This window comes from Saccopteryx bilineata, chromosome 6, assembly GCF_036850765.1.
Source record: "Saccopteryx bilineata isolate mSacBil1 chromosome 6, mSacBil1_pri_phased_curated, whole genome shotgun sequence".
NCBI classification, from domain to species: Eukaryota; Metazoa; Chordata; class Mammalia; order Chiroptera; family Emballonuridae; genus Saccopteryx; species Saccopteryx bilineata.
Window position 1 is genome coordinate 113,596,609 of NC_089495.1, and position 13,302 is coordinate 113,609,910.

The window sequence follows — 13,302 nt, forward strand, 5'->3', positions numbered from 1 at the left end:
GTACAGTTCTATAGATTTTGACAAACGCATAATGAAATGAGATTGTATGGAACCTATAGATCACATTGAGAAAGAAACAGACATCTTAGCAATAGTGAATCTTACTATCCAAGGACATGAAACAGCTCTCCATTTATTTAGATCTTTGATTTCTTTCATCAGCATTTTATAGTTTTCCCCATGTAGATATTATACATTTTAAAAAATTATACTTAATTATTTTAGGTTTTTTTGAAGGGTATTAACATAAATAATATTATGTTTATAACTTCAATTGTACGATGCTCATATAGAGGAAACATTGGCTCTTTTGTATATTAATCTTATATTCTGCAGTCTTGCTGTTATCATTTACTGGTTCCAGGAATGTTTTGGTCAATTTGGTTAACTCTTTGGAGTCAGTTCTTTGAGATTATTTGTAATCATGTCATCTGTAAGCAAACAAATTTTCATTTCTTTCTTCTCAATCTGTTGATTAACTGTAAATGTATATTGCAAACTCTAGGGCAAACAATAAAAATTAATTTAAATCCTCTTTCATACAATAATACTGTACTGCTTCACAGATACCACAGGCGACTTATAACCAAACATCCCCAACTCCTCTTACCCACCCCTTATAACATTGCTGTAATTTATTTCATGTATCCATCCATATTCTATCATCACCCAAGATGTTGTTGCCATTATTACTTTAGTTATATAAAGATCAATTAAGAATAACAAAAATTAAAGATTTTATTTTACAGGTATTTACTCACACTTTCTCTATGTAGGTCTACATTTTTTCCTCTGTCAGTTTACTTTTCTCTGAAAAACATCTAACATTTCTTGAAAGGCAGCTCTATCAGCAACAAATTCCTTCAGTTTTTATTTGTCTGAGAAAGTATTTGTTTCATTTTCACTTTGGGAGGATAATTTTGCCAGATAAGAAATTCTAGATTTGTGGAATTTTTTTTCAACACGTTGAATATTTAATCTTGCTCTCTTTTTGCCTGTGTAGTTTCTTATGAGAGGTCTGGTATTCTTTTTTTTTTTTTTTTTTTTTATTAGTATTTTTCTGAAGCTGGAAACGGGGAGGCAGTCAGACAGACTCCCGCATGCGCCCTACCAGGGTCCACCCGGCACGCCCACCAGGGGGCGATGCTCTGCCCATCTGGGGCGTTGCTCTGCTGCAACCAGAGCCACTCTAGCACCTGAGGCAGAGGCCACAGAGCCATCCTCAGCGCCCCGGCCAACTTTGCTCCAATGGAGCCTTGGCTGCAGGAGGGGAAGAGAGAGACAGAGAGGAAGGAGAGGGGGAGGGGTGGAGAAGCAGATGGGCGCTTCTCCCGTGTGCCCTGGCTGGGAATCGAACCCAGGACTTCCGCACGCCAGGCCGACGCTCTACCACTGAGCCAATCGGTCAGGGCTGAGGTCTGGTATTCTTATTCCTATTTTTCAATAGGTAGTTTATATTTCTTTAGCCTTTCAAGATTTTTGCCTTTGATTTTAGCTTAAATATTATATGCCTAGGTGTAGATGTTTTGGCATTTATTTTTGTTGGTATTCTCTGAGCTTCCTTGGTCTGTGGTTTGCTGTTTGTCATTAATTTTGGAATATTCACAGCTACTATTGTTTCAGTTATCTCTTCTGCTCCTGCTTCTTTCTTTCTTCTCCTGTTGGCATTCTGATTACTTGTAAGTTAAAACTTTTGTAATTGTTTCACAGATTTTTTTTCATTCTTTGTTTATTCTTGGCAATTTAGTTTGGGAAGTTTCTATTGATATTTCTTCAAGTTCACTGACTCTTTCTTTTACTGTGTCCAGTATGTGGATGAGCCTAGCAAAGACATTCTTTATTTTTGTTACAGTGATTTATAACGTTTCTTTTATATTCTTTCTTAGAGTTAGTGTTTGTTTACACAACCACCTGTTCTATCACATTGTCTATTTTTCCATCAAAACCCTTAATACAGGGATCAGCAAAAGTAAGTTTACTATAGTGAGTACACTAAACACAGAGTTTATTTTCATGTTATTATTTATTAATTATTGCATTATTTATTTGTATTATAACTGTAAACCTACTTTTGCCCACCACCTGTATATTAATCATAGTTATTTTAAATTTTCTATGTGATAATTCTAAAATCTGTACCATGTAATGAGTCTTGGTTCTGATGCTTGCTTTGTCTCTTCAGACTGTGTTTTGTCCCCGTTAGAATGCCTTGTAATTTTTTGTTGAAAGTAGGGCATGATGTATGAAGTAGACTCTTAATGTGAAGTTAATCTCTTATGTGATGTTAGGCTACTGTTATGTTAATCTGCTAAAGATATTGGCTATATTTAATGTTCGCTGCAGCTGTAGGTGCCAGAAGTTTCAGTGTCTTACAGTTTTCTTGCTTTGTTTTTCTCCCATTGTCATTGAATTTCCCTAAGAACTTCTTAAATGGAGTCTGTGTCTTAAAGTTCTCTCAATGCAATCCATTGTTATTTTATTAAAGCCTGTTTGATGTGGTGGTAAGGTTATAAGGAAGGGAAACTTCCTATGATCTTATATTTAAATCTCAGTTTTATAGTGGGCCAGACTCAATGAGTTGTGAAGCATTTCTAACCTATTAAAGGCAGGGATTCTAGAGGGGGCTGTGGTTGACCTGTTGCTCTTCCCAAGTTTAGATACATCTCTGGTAATACAGTTTCCTTTGGAAGACAGGCTTTTGTTGTGGAGAATGTTCTGAGCATATTTTGAAATGGTTACTTTTCTCCTTCCTTTACCAAAACACATGAGTTTTTGTTTTTTCCACTCTGATCATCATTGTGAGAATCTGGTGGAGTTCATGGAGGTAAAATATAAGTGAAGTTGTTTCACTAAAATTTGTCCCCCAGTTTTTAACTCTCACACAAGTCTACACTCAGCCTTTAATAATTCATCAAAAGTATCAGTTAGGTGTTTCTAACAGCTATTGGCTCCTGTGGCTTCTGCTCAAGTAATCAGATGTCAGCTTTTATTCTCTGTATTTGGCTTTCTCTTTAGATTTTGGGGTGGCAGTTTGCCTTGTGACCTTGTCTTATGGATCTAGAAAAGTCCTTAGTTTTCAGCTTTTTTTCTTATTGAGAGAATAGGAATAATGACTTTATTTATTTATTTATTTATTTATTTATTTAGTGAGAGGCAGAGAGGTAAGAAGGCAGACTCCCAGACTCCCACATGCATCCTGACCAGGATCTGCCCCTCAAGCCCATTAGGGCTTGCCTATCTGGGATGTTGCTCCAAATAACCAAGCCACTATAGTGCCCTAGGCAAGGCCATGGTGCCATCCTTAGTTCCCAGGGCCAACTTACTTGAACCATGAGTCATGGCTGTAGGAGGACAGGGAAGAGAGAGAGAGAGAACGAGGAAGGAAAAGGGGAGGGGTGGAGAACTAGATGGCCACTTCTCCTGTGTGCCTTGACCAGGAATTGAACCCAGGACTTCCACATGCCTGGCTGATGCTTTAACAATAAGCCAATTTAGTGAGAAGAGGGGAGGCAAAGACAGATTCCTGCATGTGCCTGGACCAGATTCTATCTGGCAAGCCCACTAGGGGGTGATGCTCTACCCATCTGGGGCCCTTGTTCCATTGCAACCAGAGCCATTTTTTAGTGCCTGAGGCAGAAGCCATGGAGTCATCCTTAGCACTCGGGCCAACTAGCTCTAATTGAGCCTTGGCTGCAGGGGGCAGGCGGAGAGAGAGAGAGAGAGAGAGAGAGAGAGAGAGAGAGAGAGAGAGAGAGATGCAAAAAGGGTAGGGGTAGAGAAGTAGATGGATGCTTTTCCTAGGCACTTTGACCGGGAATCGAACCTGGGACATCTACACACCTGGACGTTGTTCTATCACTGAGCCAACTGGCCAGGGCCAAGTTGTTTTAATTTTGTAATGTTTTGGTAATCATTATTATTATTTAAATATTTGGTTCTTATATTTTCTTTGAACCAGCTGTAGTTTAAGGAAGAATTTCAACATATCCAAGTATTGATAGTTAATGCTTATTTTGATGTTTTATGTTAAAAATATATGTTTAAATACTGTACGTTTCATTATTTCAATTTTTGTTAATTCTTATGATTTTCTTTGTCACTTTAAAAATATATCATTAACCTGACCAGGCAGTGGTGCAGTGGATAGAGCATCAGACTGGGATGCGGAGGACCCAGGTTCGAAACCCTGAGGTTGCCAGCTTGAGCGTGGGCTCATTTGGTTTGAGCAAGGCTCACCAGCTTGAGCCCAAGGTTGCTGGCTTGAGCAAGGGGTCTCAGTCTGCTCTAACCCCCCCTCCCCATCAAGGCACATATGAGAAAGCAATCAATGAACAACCAAGGTGCTGCAGCAAAAATTGGTGCTTCTCATCTCTTTCCCTTCCTGTCTGTCTGTCCCTATTTGTCCCTCTCTCTGTCTCTGTCACAGATACATAGACACACAAATATATATAGTACTGTTAGCTTCCATTTTTAAATGTCCTTCATGTAAAATTGGAAATTAGAGAAGCATTTAGGCATAATTACAGAAACAATGGAGCCATTAGTTATTTAAACAATCTGTCAAATTTAAGAGGTTTCAAAGTAGTGATATATCAGTAGTGTATCTGATAAATATGCAGTGCAGTGTTTCTAATTCTGGTGAAACAGCAACAATAAATTAATTCAACAGACACATAAAAACACAGCCGCAATCTGTTAGTGACCAAAAGTGTGCTTTATTCACAGTGCAATTTTCTCACACCACCTAGCTGCTTCTTTTTTGTTTTCTAACTTGGCTCAATAGATTCCAAAATCATTCTTATTTTCCATATCACCCTAAAGAATGTCTCAGCACCCAGGCTGGTTTTCAGATAAGCATCAAACTTATATTTTATAATTAAGTAAATGTTTTTCATTTTACTTCTGCCTATTTAAAACTCATGCTGATTAATATACCAGACTAATTGTGAATCTAAGCAGAGTTTGATAACGCTAACAAAACTGCTAATGGAATCATGAGAAAATTTGGAAAGAGACAGTAAGAAATGTCTTTAGAATAATAGCTCAAAAGAGAGAGAGAGAGACTTGGGTTCATCAGGATGTACGAGATTAGATATTCTGCCCTTTAAAGACTACTTTAAGATATGCTGATCTAAAATCAAAATATTTAGTGATGCAACTATTTATGAAATTGAAAAGACAGCTAGCATATAACTGGGGTCATAAAACACACAGAATAATTATAATTCTTGACCAAAATCAGGAAAAAAGAAATTTTGTTTTGTGAAAAAATAAGTAAAATAGAATAGTTCTGTTAAAACTAAACCACAAGGTAAAGTACTAGAGTCAATTAACAATCACTTTCAGACAGTGAAGAATAAGTTAAGAGAATGTTTAGAAATGCAGTTTGTAGTACATTTTAAACAAAATTACTAAGGCCAGACTAATTTTTTCTCTCCTAATATGTTTAAATAAAAGAAAGTTTATGTGAGAAATCTTATTCAGTATAGCATACTCAGTTTATTATAAAATTACCTTTGAAAAAAGTCTTCTAAGATAATTTTAAATTTACAGAATTGCAAAAATAGTACAGAGAGTTCCCATATATCTGACACCAACTTTTTTTAATTGAATTTATTGGGGTGACCTTGGTTAATACAATTATACATATTTCAGGTATACAATTCTATAATATATCATCCATATATTTTATTATGTGTTCACCACCCAAAGTCCAGTCTCCTTGTATCACATCCAACTTTTTTATGTATAAACATTATTCATAACAATAAAACAATTTTTAAAATTAAAGTATTAATCTTGATATAGTACTACCAGATAAACTACAGAAATTATTCAGAACATTTATGCTGTAGGTTATAGTGCTGTGTGTTTTAACAAATGCAAGGTCATGTATCCACTATCACAGCTCCATATGGTACAGTTTTATTATCCAAACAATATCCTTGCACTGTCCCTTTGTATTCAATACCTTCCTGCACTCTTCATCCATTGTAGCTACGTTGGGTGGATCATTAGTTGTTCCTTTTTATTGTTGAACATTATTTCATTGAATGGATGTGCCGCTATTTGTTTATCCATTCACAAGTTGAGAGACATCAAGATTGTTTTAAATTTTGGGAATTATAAATAAAGCTGGTAAATATATAATGTACAAGTTCTTGTTTGAACAAAAATTTTTTATTTCTCTTGAGTAGATATCTAGGTGTGAAATTTCTAAGTCAAATGATAGAAATTTTTAGTTTTATAAGAAATTTCCAAACGTTCCTAAAAAGGGTGTACCATTTGCATTCCTTCCTGTAATGTATGAGACTTCTAGTTGTTCCATACTCTCATTAGCATTTGGTATTGCTACTTTTTAATATCAGCTTTTCTAATAGATATGTAGTGTTATCTCATTGTGGTTTTAATTCTCAATTCCCTAATGATGAATGATTTGAGCATTTTTATTTTTTTATTTTTTTGAGCATCTTTTCATTTGTTTATTTGCTGCTTGCCTACATTTTGGGTAAAGTGACTGTTCAGATTTTTTTGCCCACTTTTAAATTGGTATTTTGTTTTCTTATTGTTGAATTTTCAGAGTTCTTTGTCAGGAATATGATTTGAAAATAAATTCTTCTGGTCTGCAGCTTGTCTTTTTAGTCTCTTATTAGTGTCTTCCACAGAGGAAATGTTTTATTTTTTATAAATAAAATTTTTTTAAATTAAAGTATTATAATTATAAATAAAAAAATTTTTATTTATAAAAAAGAAAGGAGAGAGATGAAAAGCATCAACTCACAGTTGTAGCACTTTAGTTGTTCACAGATTGCTTCTCATATGTGCTTTAACCCAGGGGCTCCAGCTGAGCAAGTGACCCCTTGCTCAAACCAGCAATCTTGGGTTCAAACCAGTGACATTGGGCTTCAAGCCAGTGACATTTGGGCTTAAATCAGCAGCCGTGAATCACGTTGATTCCATGCTCATCCTGGTGAACCTGTGCTCAAGCTGGTGAGCCCGTGCTTAAGCTGGCAACCTTGAGGTTTTGAACCTGGGACCTCAGTGTCCCAGGTCAGTGCTCTATTCACTGAATCTATTCAATGCTCTATTCACTGGTCAAGTGAGGAAATGTCTTAAATTTTGATTAATTCCAGTGTAGTAATTTTTAAAGTAAATCATGCTTTCAATGTCCTATTTTAAAACTGTTTGATGAACTCAAGTTCACACAGATTTTTCTCTTATATTTTCTCCTGGTAGTTTATAGATTTTTACTTTCCTTTTAAATCTATGATCCATTTTGAGTTATATATTATGTATGGTGTAAGTTGTACATTAAGATTCATTTTTTTGCCTATAACTATCCAGTTATTTCATAACAATTTGTTGAAAAAACCAAGTTTTCTCCACTAAATTACAAAATATAAAAAATAAAAAAATAAGTTGGCTCTATTATGTTCTGTTGACTCATATGTCTATTAATTTGTTAACACCACACTATATTTATTACTGTACTTTTATAATAAGTCTTGAAATGAGGTATTATGAATCCTCCAACTTTATTTTTTTCAGAATTGTGTTGACTATTCTAGTTCTTTTGATTTTCCATACAAATATTAGAAAAAGCTTGCTACATTATATAAAAAGCTTTCTGGGTTTTTAATTACTATTATGTTAACTCTACAGGTCTTATTTTTGAGACTTGACATTCTAACAATATTAAGTTTTTCAATCCATGAACATTGTAATACATTTCTCTCTGTTTTGGTTCTCTTTGATCAGTGTTTTGTATTTATAAGAATAAATATTATTCACTTTTTTTGCTAAATTTATTCCTAACTATTTAATTTTTTGGTGCTATTGTAAATTATATTGTTTTCTCAATTTTGAACTCTATTTGTTTATCATTAGTCTTTCCTTTACAGGTACTGCCAGACGATGAGTGAGTCTTCTGTGATCAGAGGGGCAGAGTGCCCCCAAACAGACAAGAATTTTGGTTCTTCACAAGTGCACAGGAGAAGAGTATGGTGGAAAGCAGGAATCTCCATGGAGACAGAGGAGAGTAATGGGGAAGACAATAGAGGTGGTCTGCATATGGCAGGAGCTCGGGAAGGGGCAGCATTTTATAAATCTATTCTGGGTTTTCTGAAAGAGGACAGAAGCCTTGAAGTACTGGGAGGAAACTGAACTTCTTATGCTTAGGCTAAGGGTATGATCTTGAAGAATTGTATATGACATGGGTGAATAGCAGAGAGCTCAGCAGGTTAAAGATGGAGGACGTCTAACTGGAAAAACTCAGACCATTAGAAATGAAATATCTCAGCGCTCAGTGTGCATCAGACACTGGCAGGCGAGGTTCTGATCAGAAGTAAGGAATTTTCTAGCTCCCTTTTGAATGCCTTAATGGCCTAACAAGTTCATTAGGGGACTTCAAGAGATTGGGAACACCCCAGAATTCTCAATTTTTATTTGCATTCTGCAGCGCTATGAACAATTGTTCTTGGTTAACTATCTCCCCTTAGCCTGGTACTCTGCTAGCTTCATAATCAACATCTCCAGTTAACAGCCAGGGACTCTAAGGGTCAGAAAAGCTATGTCACTTTTCAAAGTCACATGGTTAAAACCAACCTCAAGAATATATGACTCTAAAGCTGTGTTCTTCTACCAGCTCACAATTATTTTTCACTATTATTTTTCTGTTAATTAATGTCTTTCTAAAAGGCTGTTTTTGTTTTCATAAGTAGGAAGGCCTGCCAACTTAAGTGTTGATAGCTTCTGTAAATTAACTAGGTTTCTTGGGCCACAGGAAGCTTATGGGTCCTTTTTTAAAAAATGTTAAATTTCAATTATTAGCTTTTAAAATTATTATTATAAAACATCATATACTTATTATAGAGAATTGGATAATTATACATAAAATAACAGTAAAAATAATCACTCATATCATGCATAATTCTAATTTATTATTCTTTTGAAAGAATATAGATTTAAATAATTAATACAAGAAGCAGAAGTTTGTCCTTTCCCCCAGATGTAAACCTTTGACTGTCAACAGCTTATTGAACATAATTCTAGATAAGCGATTTTCAACTGGTGTGCTACAAGAACTTTTTAAATACACAATACCAGACTGTTTATTCAGGGGCACTGACCTCTTTTTCCTTTAGACTGTCAAATAAAAAAATGACAACAGTCAATACACAATAGCCATTGGGTATGAATGAATAAAAAATTATACCTATATTTTTCTGTAAAATGAACAAAAAATTTTTTTTTGGTGTGCCACTGAAATGAGAAAGGTCAAAAGTTGCTATTCCAGGTGGATATTCTTTTGATTTTTAGGACACGAATGTAACCCAGCCACTGTTGTTGCTACTTCTCTTGAGACTACCTTTCTCATTACTGACAAATACTGAATAAGGAAAGTTACTAGCACTCTATTTTTTGCCAGGGGTGTTCTTCCTTTTTTGTTTATTTAACCTCTGCTCGCTATCTTAAGTGCCATCTCCGTGTGATATTTAATACAGGAAAGGCATTTCTGCTGCTTTATCTCACAAATGTATCTACCTATGAAGCTTTATGAAATAAATGTTTCTGACAATCACTCCCTTTACAAGGAAGGTCTCTGACACTGGGGAAGAGATCGCAAAACAAGAGCCTCTGGTGAGGCTTTTTAAGTAAAAGGGCTCTGTACTGGAATTCGAATAAAAATTGCACCATTTCCTCTTTAAAGGTCTTGCATAGAAAGAGGAACGTGACTCAGATGAGAACATCAAGACATGGTTGTGTTATAAGAACTCAAAGGACACCGAAATGTATACAGTGACAATGACCTCCTTTCCTTGTCATTTCCATTCCAATCCTATTACACAGGGTTCACCTTGGCAACCCACCTGATGAGAGACCTTCCAAAGGTGTGTCTGTGCAGGCATACACACACCTCACACACAAACACCACCCATGCCTCCCACTCCTCCATACAAACCTCCACACCCACCCCACCATACATATACACCGCACACCGCACATGCATCACACACACATACACACCCCTGCAAAGGACACACACTACACACAGGCACACACCTTTCATTTTTCTTTTTTTTAAAAGGTGACTATACTATATTCTACTGTATTTTTGTACACTAAATATATCAGAATGCTAATGTGGTATTCCCTTATTAGTGGATATTAAGTTGTTTCCAATTAGTTTGTTATTGTAAGTAATATCATAGTTAGTATCTTTGCCAGCCTGTGTTAATGTTTCTTTAGGAAAGATTACTAAAAGATTGCTGAGCCAATTAATATGCGTTTAAAAATTTATAGTAATGCTACATTACTTTAGAAAATGTTTTACCAATTAATATTATTGCAGGAATATATGAAAATGAAGTTTTCTGTAAACTTCAGGTTTGCTTTACATTGAATTTTATCAGTATTTTCAAAATTTTTTGTCAACGAGGTGAAAAATATTATCTCATTGTTTTAATTTGTATTCCTCATTAGATTATAAGTGAAGCTAACAATTTTTTACATGTTTATTGGCCATTTATATTTTCTTTTTTTTCTTTTTTTTTTTTTTCTTGGTTTTATAAACTCAGTATATTTATTTATTTATTTATTTATTTTTGATAATTTTTTTTTTAAATAAATTTTTATTAATGGTAATGGGATGACATTAATAAATCAGGGTACATATATTCAAAGAAAACATGTCTAGGTTATTTGTCATCAAATTATGTTGCAAACCCCTCGCCCAAAGTCAGATTGTCCTCCGTCACCCTCTATCTAGTTCTCTGTGCCCCTCCCCCTCCCCCTAACTCTCTCCCTCCCTCCCTCCTATGTCCTCCCTCCCCCCCCACCCTTGGTAACCACCACACTCTTGTCCATGTCTCTTAGTCTCATTTTTATGTTCCACCAATGTATGGAATCATGTAGTTCTTGTTTTTTTCTGATTTGCTTATTTCACTCCTTATAATGTTATCAAGATCCCACCATTTTGCTGTAAATGATCTGATGTCATCATTTCTTATGGCTGAGTAGTATTCCATAGTGTATATGTGCCACATCTTCTTTATCCAGTCTTCTATTGAAGGGCTTTTGGGTTGTTTCCATGTCTTGGCCACTGTGAACAGTGCTGCAATGAACATGGGGCTACATGTGTCTTCACGTATCAATGTTTCTGAGGTTTTGGGGTATATACCCAGTAGAGGGATTGCTGGGTCATAAGGTAGTTCTATTTGCAGTTTTTTGAGGAACCACCATACTTTCCTCCATAATGGTTGTACTACTTTACAGTCCCACCAACAGTGAATGAGGGTTCCTTTTTCTCCACAGCCTCTCCAACATTTGCTATTACCCGTCTTGTTGATAATAGCTAATCTAACAGGAGTGAGGTGGTATCTCATTGTAGTTTTGATTTGCATTTCTCTAATAACTAATGAAGCTGAGCATCTTTTCATATATCTGTTGGCCATTTGTATCTCTTCCTGGGAGAAGTGTCTGTTCATGTCCTCTTCCCATTTTTTTATTGGATTGCTTGTTTGTTTGTTGTTGAGTTTTATGAGTTCTTTGTAAATTTTGGATATTAGGCCCTTATCTGAGCTGTCGTTTGAAAATATCAGTTCCCATATAGTTGGCTGTCTGTTTATTTTGATATCAGTTTCTCTTGCTGAGCAAAAACTTTTAATTCTGATGTAGTCCCATTCATTTATCTTTGCCTTCACTTCTCTTGCCATTGGAGTCAAGTTCATAAAATGTTCTTTAAAACCCAGGTCCATGATTTTAGTACCTATGTCTTCTTCTATGTACTTTATTGTTTCAGGTCTTATGTTTAGGTCTTTGATCCATTTTGAATTAATTTTAGTACACGGGGACAGGCTGTAGTCGAGTTTCATTCTTTTGCATGTGGCTTTCCAGTTTTCCCAACACCATTTGTTGAAGAGGCTTTCTTTTCTCCATTGTGTGTTGTTGGCCCCTTTATCAAAGATTATTTGACCGTATATATGTGGTTTTCTTTCTGGGCTTTCTATTCTGTTCCATTGGTCTGAGTGTCTATTTTTTTGCCAATACCATGCTGTTTTGATTATCGTGGCCCTATAATATAGTTTAAAGTCAGGTATTGTAATGCCCCCAGCTTCATTCTTTTTCCTTAGGATTGTTTTGGCTATTCGGGGTTTTTTATAGTTCCATATAAATCTGATGATTTTTTGTTCCATTTCTTTAAAAAATCTCATAGGGATTTTGATGGGAATTGCATTAAATTTGTATATTGCTTTGGGTAATATGGCCATTTTGATTATATTTATTCTTCCTATCCAAGAACAAGGAATATTTTTGTACAATATTTTGAGATACAATCCATCTCATTGTATCTTTTTCGATTTCCCTTAACAATGCTTTGTAATTTTCATTATATAGGTCCTTTACGTTCTTTGTTATGTTTATTCCTAGGTATTTTATTTTTTTTGTTGCAATCATGAAGGGGATTATTTTTTTGAGTTCGTTTTCTAATATTTCATTGTTGGCATATAGAAAGGCTATGGACTTTTGTATGTTAATTTTGTATCCTGCGACCTTACTGTATTGGTTTATTGTTTCTAATAATCTTTTTGTGGAGTCCTTCGGGTTTTCGATGTATAGGATCATATCATCAGCAAAAAGTGATAGCTTTACTTCTTCTTTTCCGATATGGATGCCTTTTATTTCTTTGTCTTGTCTGATTGCTCTGGCCAGAACTTCTAGCACCATGTTGAATAAGAGTGGAGAGAGTGGACAACCCTGTCTTGTTCCTGATTTAAGGTAGAAAGTCCTCAGTTTTATGCCGTTTAATAGGATGTTGGCTGATGGTTTATCATATATGGCCTTTATCATGTTGAGATATTTTCCTTCTATACCCATTTTGTTGAGAGTCTTAAACATAAAATTGTGTTGTATTTTATCAAAAGCCTTTTCTGCATCTATAGATAAGATCATTTGGTTTTTGTTCTTTGTTTTGTTGATATGGTGTATTACGTTAACCGTTTTGCGTATGTTGAACCATCCTTGAGATTCTGGGATGAATCCCACCTGATCATGATGTATTATTTTTTTAATATGTTGTTGTATTCGGTTTGCCAGTATTTTGTTTAGTATTTTAGCATCTGTATTCATTAGAGATATTGGTCTGTAGTTTTCTTTCTTTGTGCCATCCTTGCCAGGTTTTGGTATGAGGGTTATGTTGGCCTCATAAAATGTGTTTGGAAGTATTGCTTCTTCTTCAATTTTTTGGAAGACTTTGAGTAGAATAGGAACCAAGTCTTCTTTGAATGTTTGATAGAATTCACT